At 34.8% G+C, this 19,182-nt stretch overlaps 1 protein-coding gene across 3 annotated transcripts in view; it reads left to right on the forward strand.

Annotated features, from left to right (window-relative positions):
* Positions 1-19,182, forward strand: part of LOC145283593 (5-hydroxytryptamine receptor 1D-like) — a 1,014,695-nt gene that overhangs the window by 469,983 nt on the left and 525,530 nt on the right. For all 3 annotated transcript variants that reach the window (XM_080132521.1, XM_080132520.1, XM_080132522.1), the window contains one exon: positions 661-706. The gene's annotated coding sequence lies outside the window, so the exon portion shown is untranslated. The remainder of the gene's footprint in view (positions 1-660; positions 707-19,182) is intronic.

Raw genomic sequence — 19,182 nt, forward strand, 5'->3', positions numbered from 1 at the left:
CTTAACAGAAAGATTAGAAGGACGCGGAACAGAAGAACAGACATAACAGTAGACTGTAGAAAATAGTGACAGAAAAAAACTTTAGTTGTTCTTTTATTTTTTAAACAGTTCTTAATATCTGTTTTTACGGAAGTACTTAACAGTAGAAGTTTATTTACAATGTTTTTGAATTGTTCGTACATTCAATTTAGTTATTCCAGAATAGACTGGAACCTAATCAATACGCTATAAAGGCAAATAGGGTAGGTTGTAGGAAAACATAGTGTTTAGTAAAGGTGTAATAAATAAAATACAATAGTAAGAAATTTACAAAAAACAGAAATAAATGGCATTTAATTAATCATATGAAAAATATTTCTCTCTGTGTCATTAAGTATTAATCTTAATCCAATAAATAGCATTATGAAAGAAACAACAGCATTTCTGAAAGTGACTGCGAAATGTATTATTCCCCGAAAAAAAATCCTTAATAAATATCACCATTGCAGCATTATATAAATAGCCTGCAGTTACAAACTGAAAATAGCAAATAAGAAAAAAGCCTTTATATATATATATATATATATATATATATATATATATATATATATATATATATATATATATATATATATTGTGAATATGTTTGCTTTTATTTTATTCATTATTTTTTTATTTCAGTCCGGACTTGTAATCCTTTTGGCTACATAAGGAATCAATTAAATCCGTGAGTAAACCTTTAAAATTTTATATATTTTAGTATTGTCTTACATTATGATTAGCGTAATTCTGTGAATATGACAAAAAAGAATAAATGTTCCACATCAACAAATCTTGAGAAACGTACTTAATGTAGTGTTCATATTTTGCTCTCTTTTATCAATTTTTGTCTTAAATAAAGACATGGTGTGGATAAAAAAAATATGAATACGATATATAGTTGAAGTTCGGCCGTGTAAGATTAATATATAAACAAGAAACATACTTCTGTTTTAAACTGTGAATATGAACTTGGTTCGATTGCTACATAAACACGAGTCATAATTACTGCTCGCAAGCGGATTATAAGCCAGTCAACATCAAAGCAAACATTAGCTTTGAAAGCAAGTCTCTTTTTCTCCTGGGCCATCGGCAATACATATATATATATATATATATATATATATATATATGTGTGTGTGTGTGTGTGTGTGTGTGCGTGTGTGTGTGTGTGTTTGGCGAGTGCGTAAGTGTTTATATACATGTGTATATATATGTTTATATATGTCTATACATGTGTACATATATATGTAAATATATGCATGTATATGTATATATGTGTGTATATGTATAATATCCACATTATTATGAGAAATCTGTCATCATCATCATCATCATCAGTGTCTACAGCAGAAGTATTAGTCTTATGAACTAACATTTTATTTATAAAAAAAAGTTCAGGCGTTTTTGTACTGATTTGTTGGATTTTGTTTTGGTCTGATTCATACGTCTATTCATTTGTAAAGCTACACAAACACTTAAACGAATGACTATCTCTTTTACAAATTGTTTGTTTTGGATTATTTTTCTTTTTTTAATTCATGTCAAACTCATTGAATTGTACCCATTACCTTCATCTTTGAGGATTTATGACTTTTGGTACGCTCCTTCATGTGTTATTTACATGGATGGGTATGTGTACATGTGCACATGCATATGTATGTACATGCGTGTATGTGTGCCTATGTGTGTATGGTTGCATTGTATATATGCATGCGTATGTATGTTGCGTGCATTCTGTATGTATGCGTGCATGTATCTGTTTATTTCTATGTGTACGTGAGGTTGAGCAGGCTCCAGTAAGCTCTGGTGAAGACGACCACTCTAGAAGCAAATATCTGATTTACAAAACCATAAAAAGGGAGACCAGTACCTTCATTAAACTGGTCTGCAGTTTAATTTGTTGCTGGCTATCTTGCTTGTTGCTGCCCACATTTTGAACCGGGAGAGAGATTTAGCTGTCGTACAAAGCTAAAACTCTGTAACATCATCTTTGTATAGATATTCCCTTGGGCATTCGTCTATAATAGTCTCGTGGCGATGGAAAAGTTGTGACGCGTGTAGGTCTGAAATGCTGGAAGCATGTAATAATTGATCTGCCATCATCATATGTATGTATATATGTTTGCATGTATATGTGCATGTATATTTATATGTGTACATGTGTTTGTATATGTATGTATATTTATATGGATATGTATGTGTATATATGTGTATGTGTGTCGATGTATATACGTATATATATTTGTGTGTATGCATATGTATGTGTATATATGTATATATATGTTTGTGTATATATTCATATATATGTTTGAGTATGGATGCATATATATGTATGCACATGTAGGTAAATGTATGTTTATGTATGTGTATGTGTGTTTGTGTACGTATTTGTATGTGTATATGTATATGTGTGTTTGTATGTGTATATGTGTGTATATATGTGTATGTTTGAATGTGTGCATACATATGTATTGTATGAATTTGTATTATGCATTGTGTGTGTATGTATGTACGTATATATATGTCAGTTCATGTCATATGCTACGGGTACCATATGACCCAGTACTATCTGCCTCATCATCGGGTCACCGGCGATTAAACTGGTTCCCTCACCAGATTAGTTTGGTGAGGAGGGCGGCTAGTCTCCCTGAAGGATTAAAAACAAGACCTTTCAAAGGGCGAATGAACCCTTTTTCGGGGTAAACGGCCATCTAGCACCAAGTGTGTTTGTGTGTATGCATGTGTGTGCTGGGGTGGAGAAGGCTCCTGTAGGCCATGGTGAAAGCAACCGTTATAGGAGAAGCACATCTCTGTACCCGCATTAAGTTACTCTCCATGTAAACTTGTTGCTGGCTATCTTGCTCTTGTTTGTTGCTGGATCTACACATTTTGAACCGTGAGAGAGACAGCTGCCGTACAAAGCTAAGACGCTGTAACATCATATGTGTACATATACTCCGTTATGCATTTGTCTATAAAAATGATCCTGTAGCGATGGAAGTCATTTTGAGGTTTATGGACTTTAAATGTCTGAGAGAGTGGCACTCGTCTGACAAGATGTCGCAATCATAATATGTGTGCATGTTTGTAGATATCTAATATATGTATATGTATATGGGCATGTATACCAATGGCCGTCTTCAGTGTCATGTCTGCTAGAGCGTGTGAATTCGCCGGCTGGACTAAAGTCATTTTCGAGCTCATGGACATTTAGTGTCTGAGCGAGTGGCACTCGTCTGACAAGACGTTGCAATCATATATATATATATATATATATATATATATATATACATATATATGTGTGTGTGTGTATGTCTGTAGATATGTATGTATATATATATATATATATATATATATATATATATATATATATATATATATATATATAGCATGAGCTCGATGAGGAGCCTTCCATAGAAGAACTATCCTGGGCAATAAACAGACTGCCATCAGGAAAAGCCTCAGGAAAGGACTATATTCTAGCAGAGGTCTTAAAAAGTGGAAAGGCTAGCCTGCTTGAGCCCCTCCATAGTCTTCTGATACAATGTTGGAGAGAAGGCTCAGTGCCTCAGGGCATGAGAAACGAAAATATCATCACTCTCTACAAACACAAAGGGGACCGCGGTGACTGCAACAACTACCGCGGTATCTCACTGTTGAGTTTCGTTGGCAAGCTATTCGCACGTATAGTATTACTGCGACTAAACGTTCTTGCCGACCGAATCTACCCAGAATCTCAATGCGGTTTTCGTTCAGAGAGATCAACAATCGATATGATCTTCTCCCTATGCCAACTGCAAGAGAAGTGCAGAGAGCAAAACCAGCCTCTGTATGTTGCCTTCATAGACCTGACCAAGGCATTCGATCTCGTGAGCAGAGATGGACTATTCAAAATTCTCCCACTGATCGGATGCCCACCAAAACTCCTCAGCATCATAAGATCCTATCATGATGGCATGAGGAGCACTGTGCAATTTAACGGTGGCATGCCTGCTGAGTTCGGGGTGAGTAGTGGTGTCAAACAGTGTTGTGTGTTGGCCCCAACACTCTTCGGCATCTTCTTCTCCCTACTCCTGAAGCATGCTTTCAAGAACACAACGGATGGTATCTGCTTGATCTCCAGGTCAGATGGTGGTCTCTTCAACATCGCCAGACTCCGCTCCAGGACAAAGACCAGGACAGTTCGGATAAGAGACATGCTGTTTGCCGATGATGCAGCTATAGCATCGCATCAGGAAGATGGTCTTCAAAGACTGATGGACAGGTTTGCTAATGCTTGCAGCCTGTTCGGTCTCACCATCAGCCAGAAGAAAACTCAAGTCATGGGACAAGCAACCGCCTCCCCACCCAGCATCACAATCCAAGGCGCACCACTAGAGGTCGTACGCCAGTTTCAATATCTAGGCTCCACTACTTCAGACACCCTCTTATTGGACGTGGAGCTAAACAAAAGGATTGGAAAGGCATCTACAACCCTCTCTAAACTAACTAAAAGAGTCTGGGAAAACAGGCACCTTTCCACCTCCACCAAGATGACCGTCTACAGAGCGTGCATCCTCAGTGTTCTACTGTATGGGAGTGAATCCTGGTCTACATACTCAACACAAGAGAGGAAACTCCAGGTCTTCCATATGAGGTGTATACGTAGGATACTTGATATCACATGGCAGGACAGAGTGAGTAATACTGATGTTCTGCAGAGAGCGGGCATCCCATCCATTTACTCCCTACTGCGTGAGCGACGTCTTCGCTGGCTGGGCAATGTGCGCAGGATGGATGATGGGCGCATCCCTAAAGACCTTCTCTATGGCGAGCTTGCCTCAGGCTCAAGAAAGAGGGGGCGACCCCATCTTCGCTACAGGGATGTCTGCAAGCGTGACATGAAGGCTCTCTCGGTGGACAGCAATACATGGGAAGCCTCTGCAACTGACAGAACTGCCTGGAGGAAAATGATACGCCAGGGGATTATCATCAGCGAGAGGACCCTCCATGTTGAAAATGCTGCAAAGAGAGCTAGGAGAAGAGCGAGTGTACAGGCAGAACAGCCCGACGAAGCGGCAAATTGCATAACAACCTTCGTATGTCAAGGCTGTGGCAGACTATGCAAATCAAGAATTGGTCTCTACAGTCACATAAAAGGATGCAAACAGGCAACATCTTAATACGGCGCTGATCCATAGTCGTTTCGACTGACGTATGCCACACACACACACATATATATATATATATATATATATATATATATATATATATATATATATATATATATATATATATACATATATATATATATATATATATGTATACATACCAATACCTTCTTCAGTGTCATGTCTGCTTGAGCGTTAAAATTCGCCGGCATGACTAAATACGTTATTTTCGGGCTCATGCACTTTCAGTGTCTGAGGGAGTGTCACTCGTCTGACAAAACGTTGCAATCATCATGTGTAATATATATATATATATATATATATATATATATATATATATGCGTGTGTGTGCGTGTGTGTATACGTATGTGGTTGTATATATATATGCATATGTGTATATATATATATGTACTTCTGTATGTATTTTTATGTGTATATATATGCATATATGTGCTACGACCGCGACAACACGGCACAAAAATTATTTTTAAATGTGAAACAGTACACTTCTCGATAACTGTCAGCGCGTTACTTACAGAAACCTTGTTAATTAAACTGCAGAAGCACTAGTGAATATATACAAGTTCTCTAATTATACTTTTCTATCCCACCTCACAAAAAACGAAAACACCCACAGGCACGTGTGAAGATGGAATTAAATTGCTGCTACAAATAATTCAGTTGCCTTATTTTCACAATATTTTACAAGTAGAGAAAATATATTACTCTATATGTTACCACTGATGTGATTTATGACGGCATTATATAAAAGTTTTTAAAATACAGTATCCTTTTGAGGAATTTCTCTCAAATTTAGTACCTATAATTTCGGGTGATGTCTCTCAGTTCCCGTCATTTCAGATAGGGTTTTGTTAGAAAATCCTCGTCTACACGTGAGGGTTGCTCATTCTGTTTCTCTAGGAACTTGATTGCCTATATTGTGTATGTATTCATAATAATGTATATATATATATATATATATATATATATATATATATATATATATATATATTGTATGTATGTATAATTTTTTAATCTTTCTTTTAACTAACATCTTAATTTATGTGAATATATTCTTACACAAATTTATAAAAAATATGCAATACAATTTTATATTAAATCAAATATCATTTAGGAAATGAAAATACCCTGGGATATATTATACACCGCACTTTTTATAAGATTTTTATACATCAGTTCAGTTAAAACATGGCGCACTGGCACTGGGGAGTGAGGGCATATTTTGATTTATAGGGGCATCATTGCTAAATGCTGCAACACGGCACATGTTAATGATTATTTCCTTGTTTGCACGTCTCTGCCGTTAAAAGGGGAATCAGAGATAGAATTATACAAGCAACGGCTTGGATGAAAAAAAGCTTTTAGAGTTGAAAGCTTTTCGACATCAATGGATGCGTACAATGAAGGGTTTAATTTTGTTTTTGGTTTTGTTAAGCGATGGAATTTACGTCAAAAGGACACAAATGCAACAAATTCTTTGAGGCATATTACATTGTAGTACATGGCAATGGGGACGAGTAAGAATATCGAGGGAAATAGGCAAGTTAACACGTATCGTAGGTTATCCATACACTGTTCACCTATCAAATTAGACGGTAGCTGGATGTTCTTCATAAGATACCATGTAGAATAAAGTTGTTCTTTTGGTCAAATAACTTAACAGTAAAGTGTTTTTAATTTAATAAAATTAATAATAATAATAATAATAATAATAATAATAATAATAATAATAATAATAATAATAATACGAAGAAGAAGAAGGCCGGTAAACTCATGACCATGCACAACGCAGTATACCCAAAGGAGAGTGTTTACTGGCTCTACGTGAAAAGAAAAGAAGACAGTAGAGTACTGGTTTGTACAGAAGACCGTCTGCAGTACAAAAAAAAACACAAAATTGGTAAAATAGATAACGCAAAACACTGAAAGGATAATCGTGGCAGAAAGAGACACTGAAAGAATCGAAAAAAAGGAAAAAGAGAGATAAAGGAAAAAAACAAAAAAAGAAAAGGAACTAGATGGAAAATTCAGGAGGATGGCATGCGATGGCAATTACGAAACCATATGCACATTGATGCGAAAGAACACATAAACCGAGAAACTGAATCTCTAATAACCGCAACGCAAGTTAACTCGATGAGAACAAACCAAATCCAAGCAAAGAACTGTAAAACACAAGAAAACAGTAAATGCAGACTCTGTGGACAAGGAGACGAAACGATAAACATATATTCAGGTAATGCATACAACTGTCCTAAAGTGAATACAAGAACAGGCACAACTAAGTGGGAAGGGCAGTACACTAAGAAATTATGCAAACAACTGTATCTCGAACGCACAGACCAATGGTACAAACATAGGCCGGCAACAGTACCTGAAATCGAGAATCGCAATATCCTATGGGCCATGGATATGCAAACTGATAAACCCATCCAAGCAAAACGACCTGATGTCGTAATGATTAGCAAGGAAAAAATGACCTGCCAAACTGTAGATTTGGCTGTCCCAGTAGACCACATACTGAACATCAAAGAAAAGGAGACGTGGAACAAATACACGGAGCTGGCCTGAGAGCTTAAAAGGATAGGGAAAAAGAGGAAAAAAAAACTATAATAGAAGGAGCACTAGAAACAATCCCGAAAAATTTAAAAAGAATGGGAGTAATATGAATCAGAGAAATGACTGTTAAAATACAACGTATACCAATAATTAAAACAGCTGAAATATTAAGGCCAACCCACCCCCATTACTACATGACCCCCTCCCCAATAAAAATAGACTGAGTAGTCAAGAAGGAAGGAAAGTCCGAGAAGAGACTACTGGCCAGACCCCCGATGGACAAGTGTGAAGGGAACTGGCGCGTTAGTGATAATTAGTTTCACTCAAATTCCAGTGAAGACCACTATCCGCCACTATGTAGTAATCAATGGTAAGCGGTTGTTGCGACAATGCAAAGTCATTAGCGCATGTTAACGAGAAAGGTGAAGAGCACTGAAAACCTTGGGAGACTTCCAACACTAAACTTCCAGTGAACACAACAGGTTGTTATCAATTAGAGATCGTTGATGACCTGTGTTAAAGCTCTTTAGGAGCCAATAATAATAATAATAATAATAATAATAATAATAATAATAATAATAATAATAATAATAATAATAATAATAATAACTAAAAAAAAGAATTCCTCATGTATCAGATATTTATCAATATTTCCCCCTGTATCAGAAAACACACTATGTGATGTACAAATATCTGTATGTGATGTTGCCAAGCTAATCAAAAAGCTTGATTCCAGTAAAGCAACCGGCCCTAACGGTATTCTAATTATAGTACTCAAAAAACTTCAACCAGAACTAGCACCCATACTTACAAAACTGTTTAAACGTTGTCTTAAGGAAAATTTCTTCCCATCATCCTGGAAAATCTCATCAGTATACCCTTCATTTAAGAATTCAGGTGATCGTTCATCCCCCTCTAAGTACAGATCATTAAGTCCCCTGTGCCTCATGAGTAAGTTGCTGGAATCTGTGTTAAATAGAGAAGTAATCAACCATCTCAACAAAAATAACCTTCTAAGTGACACACAATATGGTTTCCATTCTGCTAGATCTACAGCAGATGTGCTTAGAGTTATATCTCATAGGATTAGCAAATGTCTCGACAGAGGCAACCTTTCTAGGGCAATTGCTCTTGACATATCAACGGCCTTTGATAGGGTATGGCATAAAGGTTTAATTCAGAAGATCTCCAGATATGGTATAGCTGGAAATGTCTTCTCAATTGTTAAATCATTTCTCTCTGATAGGTTCATAAGAGTAGTAGTTGATGGGCAAAAATCAGAAGCTCACAGTATAAATGCTGGAGTCCCTCAGGGGTCTATCCTGGGCCCAACTCTTTTCCTGACCTACATTAATGATCTTCCAAATCACATCCTTACATCATTCGTAGACATTTTTGCTGACAACACTACAATCTATGGTAGCACATCTAAGACAGTAAGCGACCAAGTTCTCTCCGATTCTCTCTCCTCTGATCTTGATCACGTTGTACAATGGGGAAGGAGCGGCTGGTTACTTTTAATGCATCTAAAACCAAGCTTCTATCTTTACATCATCAACGTTCTGATCCCCATCTGGCATCAATTAAAATGAATGGCTCTCGTCTTCAGGAGGCCTCAAGTTTTGACAGGTTTCTGGACTTGACCTTTACTCCTGATCTTAAATGGATTACGTATATAAAATCTGTTACCAAGGTAGCTGGAAAAATGGTCGGATGCTTCTATAGATCCAGTAGATAGCTCACTGCTGATGAAATTCTCTATCTATATAAGAGCCAGACACGTCCAAGGATGGAATACTGTAGTCACATATGGGCAGGAGTTGCTAGAAAATACTTGTCCTGCTTTGATAGGGTTCAAAATAGACTTCGTGGCCTGGTGGGAGATGTCCTTTTCTCTTCGCTGCAACCTCTACCTCACAGAAGAGATGTTGCGAGTTTGTCTCTGCTTTATCGTTATTTTCATGGAAAGTGTTCTACCGAGCTTCAATCTATGATCCCCCCTCGCCAAACTTTCACAAGAAACACTAGACTAGCTGAAAACATTATCAAATATTTTCCCCACTCTTTAGCTGTGCCTAAAACTAAACATAGATTCCATGATCAAAGCTTCTTTCTAAGAACTGCACGCCTGTGGAATTGTCTTCCGTTTTCCTGCTTTCCAGCTGTCTATAATATGGTTGTATTCAAGTCAAACGTGAACAAGTTTCTGATGAGCCGTTCCACTTAAGTTAACAAATTTACCGAACTTCCATTACTATTGATTACTATATTGTCCTTTTGACTACTCTACACTCTTTTACCCTTATCCTTGAGTGGCCGATCGGCCTTGGTAAGTGGTGACGCCTATGTAAAAAAAAAGCATTTCAAAAACCTTCTCAAAAAGAATCGGAAATATGGAATCAAGTGATGTATGATAAGATGAAACGCATATCAATAGTTTAAGTTTATGGAAAACCTACAAATAATTGGTCATTTCCACATCAGCTGCAAACGCTAATCGGTAATATATAAACTTCAATAGAATCAAAACTATAAGACAGAGCGGTACCACGTAAAACAAGATAAAATAATGCACAAAACTGCAAGGTAACTACTCCACACACAAAAATGCTTGTGCTAAAATCAACTGGCACCATAAAAAGTGGTAGAACATAGCAAACCGAAAAGTATAGCACTAATCAGGTAAACTCTAAATGATTCGGGAGAAGACAGGTATTTGAATCGGTTTATTACTGCCCAATTTCCAATGAACACCAATTGTCGTTGCCAGCTAGACACTGAGAGTAAAAAGCAATTGCGGTGACTCAAATACATTTATAGAGACTATTACCTGTGATGGAGATTACTAAAATCTTGGGGAGAGTTGTTGTCGCACCAGTCTTAGGGAACACCACCGATTATGGTTATTAGACAATCTCAAATGATTACTTGTTTTTTTTTTTAGTTATTTTTGCATAGGCATAACCACTTACCAATGCCCAGAGACCACTCGAGGATAAGGGTTAAGAGTGTACAGTAGTCAATTGGACTATATAGTAATCATTAGTGATGGAAATTCGGTAAATGTGTTAACTTAAGTGGAACGGCTCATCAAGAGTTTGTTTACGTTGGACTTGAAGACAACCATTCTGCATTCAGCTGAAAAGCAATATAACAGAAGACAATTCCACAGGCGTGCAGTTCTAAGAATGAAGTTTTGTTCATGGAATCTACGTTTAGGTTTAGGCACAGATAAAGAGTGTGGGGAATTATTGATAGTATTTTCAGCTAGACGAGTGTTTTTGGGGAAAGTTTGGCGACGGGGGACCATAGATTTAAGCTTAGTCGAACTCTTTTCATGAAAATAACGATAAAGCTTAGACAAACTCGCAATATCTCTCTTCTAAGATAGAGGTTACAAGGAAGAAAAAGGGTATCTCCTACGAGGCTACGAAGTCTATTTTGAACTCTATCAAAGCAGGGCATGACCTTTCTAGCAGCTTTTGCCCAGATGTGGCAACTATACCATATTTGGAGATCTTGTAAAGTAAACCTGTATGCCATACCCTATCAAAGGCCTTTGATATGTCAAGAGCAATTGCACTAGAAAGGTTCCCTCAGTCGAGAGATTAGCTAATCCTATGAGATATTACTGTAAGCATATCTGTTGTTGATCTAGTAGAACGGAAACCATAGTGTGCACCACTAAGAAGGTTGTTTTTGCTGAGATGGTTGATTACCTCTCTCTTTACTACTGATTCCAGCAACTTACTCATGACGCACATGAGACTTATTGGCCTGTACTTAGAGGGGGATGAGCGATCACCTGAATTCTTAAATACAATAAATACTGATGAGATTTTCCAGGGTGATGGGAAGCAATTCTCATTAAGACAACGTTTAAACATTTTTGTCAGTTAAAACTCTAATGATATAAAAGTTATTAATCAAGTTAAAAAAACCCAAATTATTTTCTATTAAAAAAGTTTGTACTTAATATACATATTTAAGAATAATATATATATATAAATATATGTATATATATATATATATATATATATATATATATATATACATACACTTGTGCCCGATATTATTCATACCCCTCGGATCTTTGAGATTTCTATACGATTATTGCTCAAACCAGAAGGTAGACAATATTAAAGGGATTTCAAACAATAAATCAAGCATAAGCATTTAATTTAAACTCAACAAATAAATAAATTATGCAAGTTTGAAACATTATACAAAGAAAAACAATAATGGCACTAGTTCAAAATTATTCATACCCCTCTTACTAATAGTCAATAGCATGCCCTTTATTCTTAATAACTGCCTGTAACCGTTTTGGATATTTATCAACAAGGTTTTTACAAGCATCAACACTGATTTTTGACCATTCTTCAATGCAGTAGTTCTCCAAATCCCTCAAATTTCTAGGTTTCCGCTTTTTAACCTCAGTTTTCAATATGTGCCAGAGGTTTTCGATAGGGTTCAGGTCGGGACTCTGGCTAGGCCATTCCAAAACATTAATTTGATTATCCTCAAACCATTTCTTGACTATTTTGGCAGTATGTTTTGGATCATTATCCTGTTGAAGGACCCAGTTTGGTCCTAAATGGAGCTTCTCCGCATCCTGTCTAATGTTTTTCTGGAGTATCTCCAAATATTGCTCCTTCTTCATGGTTTCATCTATCTTGACCAAACTACCTGGACCACTAGCCGAAAAGGAGCCCCAAAACATTAGGCTACCACCACCATGTTTCACCGTGGGTATGGTGTTCTTTGGGTTGTAAGCTTCTCCTTTCTTCCTCCAAACGTAAGAAGCATCCATATGGCCAAACAATTCAATTTTTGTTTCGTGAGTCCACAAAATACTTGAGAAAACGGACTCTGGAGAATTCACATGGTTCCTAGTAAACTTTAGACGTGCTGCAAGGTGTTTTCCGGTGTGCAATGGAGTCCTTCTTGGTCTTCTTCCTTTCAGACCATTTTCATGCAGAGTCCTTTGCAATGTTTGCCTTGATATTTTTATGCCAGAAGACTCCAGATTTTCTAAAATGTCCTTAGTAGTGGTGGTTGGATTTGCATTAACACTTCTTACAATATTCCTGGTGGCTCTAGCAGACAGTTTCCTTTTCCTTCCTCTACCAATCAAGTTGTTTGTTGTGTGGTGGCTCTGGAATTTTTTGATGATGCTCTGTACTGTTGCTGTAGGGACCTCAAATTTCTTGGAAATTGACTTTTAACCTAAACCATCCTTATGTGAATTCGCAATTTTAGCCCTAAGATCATTACTAAGCTCTTTTTTCTTCCCCATTCTAATAATTTTTATTCTTTTATTGGTTTTCAGTTGATATCATTTTAATTTCTGAAAAATGCAAAAAACGAAATGAAATTAATCAAAGGTTGTATAAAAGCATTCAAAATAAGAATCAAACAGGAAACAAAGTCAGAAACTCGATTAATACTGAAAAAATAAGGGGGTATGATTATTTTTGAACATTGCAGATTTTATAAATAGCTGTATATTTCTTTTATTACAAGTATCCCGAGATTTTAAAATGACGAAAATGATCAGAAGAGGTTTATTAAGAATATGTATCAATATGGACGTAAACAATAAATTCTAACAAAGTTACACCTAATAAACTCAATTTTCAAGGGGGGGGTATGAATAATATCGGGCACAACTGTATATGTATGTGTGGGTTTGTGTGTGTGTGTGTGTGTGTGTGTCTTAGTGCGTTCCCAACATGTTTTATGTGTCTACATAATCGTATTTACTTTATACCGAAGACGCAATGTTCTATTGATGGGAGAATATTTGCATTGAAATAAAACTATCACTCAAACGTTCCTCATTCTGAGGCCATCCTATGTTATAATGTATCTTCCATGAAACCAAGAACGAAATAATTGCGGTGCTATTACTGATATTTCTAATTTTAGTGTTGTAAACGATTACGTTTTAGAAAAGCCAATAAACTAGATTATGTTTTGATTTCCTTCATTGCAATTGAATTCAGAAAGATGATGAATGAGGATAATCAATCAAAAATGAAAGAAAAAATATCCACCATCAATTATGTTGTTTACAACTCCACGAATAATATTTGCATTATACGTGCATTTATGGAAATCTGTTTTTGTTTTTATATTAGATGCAGCATTCAATGTCTATGGCATCCTAGTGAAATCTAGTTTTTTGTCCAAAAAATATGCATTTTTATTACAAATATATCTGATTGCTAGTTGTATTCTCTTACTTCCTTTCTCTTTCTCACCCTCTCTCTTTCTCTTTCTTCTCCCTTTCCATCCATACATACAAGTTATATCAGAATCTGTAGACGTGTGTATATATATATTCATGTATATAGGTGTATATATATCTGTGGAGCTGCTGATATATGGTGATGTCAATGTACATTGTGTGGGCCACTCTTTGATACTGTCAGTATTACAGGGTGACCCGGTTGTCCCAAGATTGAAAAGTGTACAAGGTCTGATTGTGAAAATTATCGAGGTATCTCTCTGCTGAGTGCGGTTTGAAAGGTATTTGCACGGCTCCTACTAAACCGATTGGAAAAGTGTGTATGCCCTAATATCCTTCCGGAATCCCAGTCTAGTTTTAGAGGTGGGCGAGGAACTGTGGATATGTTGTTTTCTGCTAGACAGCTCTTGGAGAAATGTACTGAACAGCGTATGCCTCTTTGTCCAGGTGTTTGTGGACTTAACCAAGGCGTTAGACATGTTATTACACACCAAATAAAACTAAAAACTGCTGACGCAAGGTGATACTAACCGCAACAGAATTTACCGTTATATTTTACAGCAAGCCAACTAGCGAGATGTGTGTTAACATTACACTAAAACAACTCCATATCAGTACCATTACGGAAGCAAGGATCTTTGTGGGAATTCCAATGTCTATCCCTTCGAATTAATAAAATATTAGAGTAGATAAGCTTGTAATGTTTACAGCATATTCGTGAGAGTTTGCTGCGTGTACGGTTTATCTGATGTTTTCTTACATCCAGAAAGTTACAAAGTTAAAAAAAATCAGATTTTCTCATTATTCAGACCTGTATTACAAAGAGGGAGTTACAAAAAATGAGTTGTGATTTGAGGAGAAGTACAAACTGAAACAGAGAGACTCTTCATACCTGTTATAATACAAAGAGGGGGTTGCAAAAATGGCTTGTTGTGTGAGGAGAAATACAAACTGAAACAGAGAATATTCAGACCTGTAATAATACAAAGAGAGGGGTTGTAAAAATGAGGTGTGGTGTGAGGAGAAATATAAACACAAATAGAGAGAATAATAGTTTTAAAATATAATCTTAAAAACATAAAATACATGTGAGAAAAGCATTTCATCCAAGGCATGGAAATTGTTAAACAAAATGTTTTTACTACAGGCTTTAAAAATAAAGGTACAAGATTCAATTTGAAATTTGTTTAAATTCAAAGTGTACTTTTATAAAGTTTACAAAGTAAGGTATGCAAATTTAATACCTTACTATATAAAATGTATAAAAGTGCACTTTGAAGATGAATAAATTTCAAATTGAATCTTGTACCTTTATCTTTAAAGCCTATAGTAAAAACATTTTGTTTAACAATTTTCATGCCTTGGATGAAATGCTTTTCTAACTTGTATCCTATCTTTTAAAGATTATATTTTATTTAATTTATTAATTTGGATTTTATAAATTTTACAAAGTAAGATATACATAATTTAATTTAAATTGAATCGATGTACATTTTGTTGCAATTTACAAGCATTTTCTTTCATCTAGCAATTAATGATATAGATATTAAATTTTTTAATGATTTTTTTTAAAAAGTGCAACAGAATGTACATTACATAAAATAAATCCAGGGTAATTTTTTGATTCAATTTAAATTAAATGTTTATACCTTACTTCGTAATGCACTTTGAAGATAAATAAATTTCAAATTGAATCGTGTACCTTTATTTTTAAAGTCTATAGTAAAAACATTTTGTTTAACAATTTTCATGTTTTGGATGAAATGCTTTTCTAACTTGTTATATCTTTACCTGGAATAAAAACCACAATTTTTCAACTGACAATTTGTGTTCTACGAAAACGACGAACATTATTTGCTATAATCATGGGAAACTAAATCACAAAGAGTTTCCAATGTAGATACAAAAAATTCAAAGAGAACTTCATAAAAATTGTGGAGAGGTCCGTCAATGAACAAACATTCTATTTACATGTGGGTTTGATACAATAAATCAGTTACAACTTTGTTGAAGATTGTTGGGCAACGGAGGATGCAAATAAGTAGCAGTCAGGTTTGATCAAATTTGCCCGGAATTTTAAACCTCAGATAAAATTTGCAAAGCTAGCCGATGGCAGTTGAGTAAGCGATATTGTTTTGAAGAGACGTGAAGCTTAAATAACGCTAAGAAATAATGAGGAAGAACTTTGCTTCTGTATTCTGGAAATATCATCTAATTTTTTTAATTCCAAAATTTAAGCAAAATATATTTTCCGTACAGGCTGCCAATAATAAAACTTAGCCTCAATAAATTATAAGTGGTGTAACCACATGAAACCGTATTCGATATTAAGGAAACTAGAAGACAGGGAGACTATATAGATAAATATAAAATTATTGCAATTTCCTGATTAACATTATCCTTTTTAATCGCATACATCTATAATTAAAATAATGTAACCATTGTAGACCCACCAAAAACCGCCTTCTATGATTTGTAAACCATGGATAAAAAAGCTCTTGGGCACTGCAATATTTCAGATATTAAATAGTTGGCGAATGCAGTGTAAGGAATGAAAAGTCCTCTAAGGATTTGTGTAAACGTCGTAGTTTGTGCGAAAGTAGCAATGGCAAAGTACCAAAACAAAAATTAAATTTTCTAGAAAAGTATGTTACTGTTCTACCAGGTCTTTAATTTATAACGCATATTATTTCTCGATTAATTTCCTGTATTGATGAAGATGTGCCTATTAAGCAAACCAATTAAGCTGCGCATAATAGTTTGAAGTGAATCTTCGGGAAAATAAAAGTTATATGGCACGTTGTTACATCAATGTTTGAAATGTCTGCTGAACAATTTCTTTCATTCTTTTCAGTTGTACAGTTGTTATGATACTGCTAGGTAAAATACTTCCCTTGTTTGTTTTCCCTGTTTAAAACAATAGTGCTTTGAACTATTATGTCACTTGACTCAACTGCAAATTTAAAATGATATTGATAACATCTGTGTATGGAAATTATTTAACAATTTACGTACGCTCTTCAATACTATAATTATTCATGATTAATTTCCCCGAAATATACTATTTTAAAGAGAAAATGTCTAAAACTTTTGCAAGAAAAAAGGATCTTCTCTTAACATTATTTACTTCTTGCTTAATTTGTAACTTTAATTTATTTTTTTTATTATTTATGTTATTTTTTTTTGTTTTTAATTGATGTTTATACTTCTGATACGTTTATATGTAATTAACTGAGTCGTATACATTATGTTTGAGTCATTCAGGATCTAGTTAAAACAGCGTTAATATAAGATTGCTTTATTGTTAAATGGCATGCTAAAAGTGCACTACAGGCTATTAACTCAAGATGCTGGGTATCGGTTTTTGTTCATCGTAATTAGTGAAATGACAATGCACCGTCAATGATGAATCTTTCGTTCAGGCTTCCCTCGCCTATCTATGTACATTCACACTAATGTTTGCCTCGCGGCCTTCGCAAACGTAATGTTTTCAATTAAAGCACATCTGTAACTTGATTCGAATCAGTATTTAATTAAATAACTTTTGTATTCTGAAGTATGTTGTTGTTAAGCGAAATGTGCCGTAAGATTAACACGGCGCTATTCGTTAGTGAAATCATTTCTTTATATTACAGCTCACACCTACAAAAAACATTAGCATTTTTTCTATTACGTTCTTTACTCAAATTAAGAAAGCGGTGACCTATCAATGCTTATAAACTGTATTAGACAAAGAAAATGATTTATTTTCACAAGGACTTCCACATTATTACTGTGGGTCTACGTTGAAGAAAACAGTGTGCATATATTCGGGTACCGGTATATAGTTTCACAAACACACACACGCACAAACACACACACCCACACATATATATATATATATATATATATATATATATATATATATATTCACACACTCATATATGGCTAGAGAATAAAGGGCTCTATGTTCAAGATAATGCAACAAATCGAATTTAAAAACATATTTTGTATAAACGTAGGGCCAATTAAAAACATGCCAGTTATCACTTTCTCGCGAATAATTGTGTACAGTCCCACACTGACATCGAACTGTGCACCTATTGTCTTTATAGACATACGACAATTCTTATATGTGAATTTTCATATTTGACCACTCAACTATGGTGGTTTGATTTAGGTATCTCATAAGGTGTATAGCAAACGCATTAGTGATTTTCAAGAGTATACACCAATGTTAAATGTCTGTACAAAAAAGTATGGAACTTTTTAAGGTGCCTCTTATATTAAAATTAAATTTATATCTTTATTAATAATTAGAAGTCTACGGAATAGCGTGTAATGTTTCCTTTTCAAGTGCCGATTAAGCAGCAAAATATCCGTTCTTGTCTACAATCTACAATTTGAGTATCAGCTTGTGTTTTTCGTACGAACATTTATTCTTTCTATGCGTCATGTTATCAAGTTTTGTCCTTACGTTTAAAGCCATACTCACTCTGTCTATTTTTTGTAGTGTGAATTTCATGGAATCTTAAATATATACATTTTCCTCTGTATGTTTTTAATACAAACAACTGTTCATATGATGTCCGATATGCATAATTATTAGTTTTCTGTTAATTGTCGTCATGTTTATTGGTTCTCATCATCTCAAACACACACACACACACACGCGCGCACACAAACACACACATATATATATATATATATATATATATATATATATATATATATATATATATATATATGTGTGTGTGTGTGTGTGTGTGTGTGTTGTGTGGATGTGCGGGTGTGGGTGTGTGCGTCTGTGTATATAATGCAATTACATTATTAAAAGTAAAGTTCTAATATTTACCTTATTTTTCACAAGTTTCTACATCATAATTGGCATTGTATAGCTACAGTTAACATTTATTCAATTCTGATTCATTCCAATACAATCGACATGTAATTAAGATAGTTTGTTTTTTAAACCTCTATTTACATTTTTTTATATAATTTCGACTTTTCACTCTTTTGATGAAATAAAACTTAGAAGTTGCCTGATCTAAATATGCTTTCTTTGTTCTTTTCTCTCTCACATTTACTATTCCTCATTGTTTTGATGTTTTAATAAAGCTATCTCTTACTTTTATTATTCATCTTAAAATTAATATAGGATATTTCGAATCGCACCAAACGTTATTACACAAAATTCCC

This window comes from Euprymna scolopes, chromosome 8 (genome assembly GCF_053919585.1).
Source record: "Euprymna scolopes isolate OS-2025 chromosome 8, ASM5391958v1, whole genome shotgun sequence".
In the NCBI taxonomy this organism is placed as follows: domain Eukaryota; kingdom Metazoa; phylum Mollusca; class Cephalopoda; order Sepiida; family Sepiolidae; genus Euprymna; species Euprymna scolopes.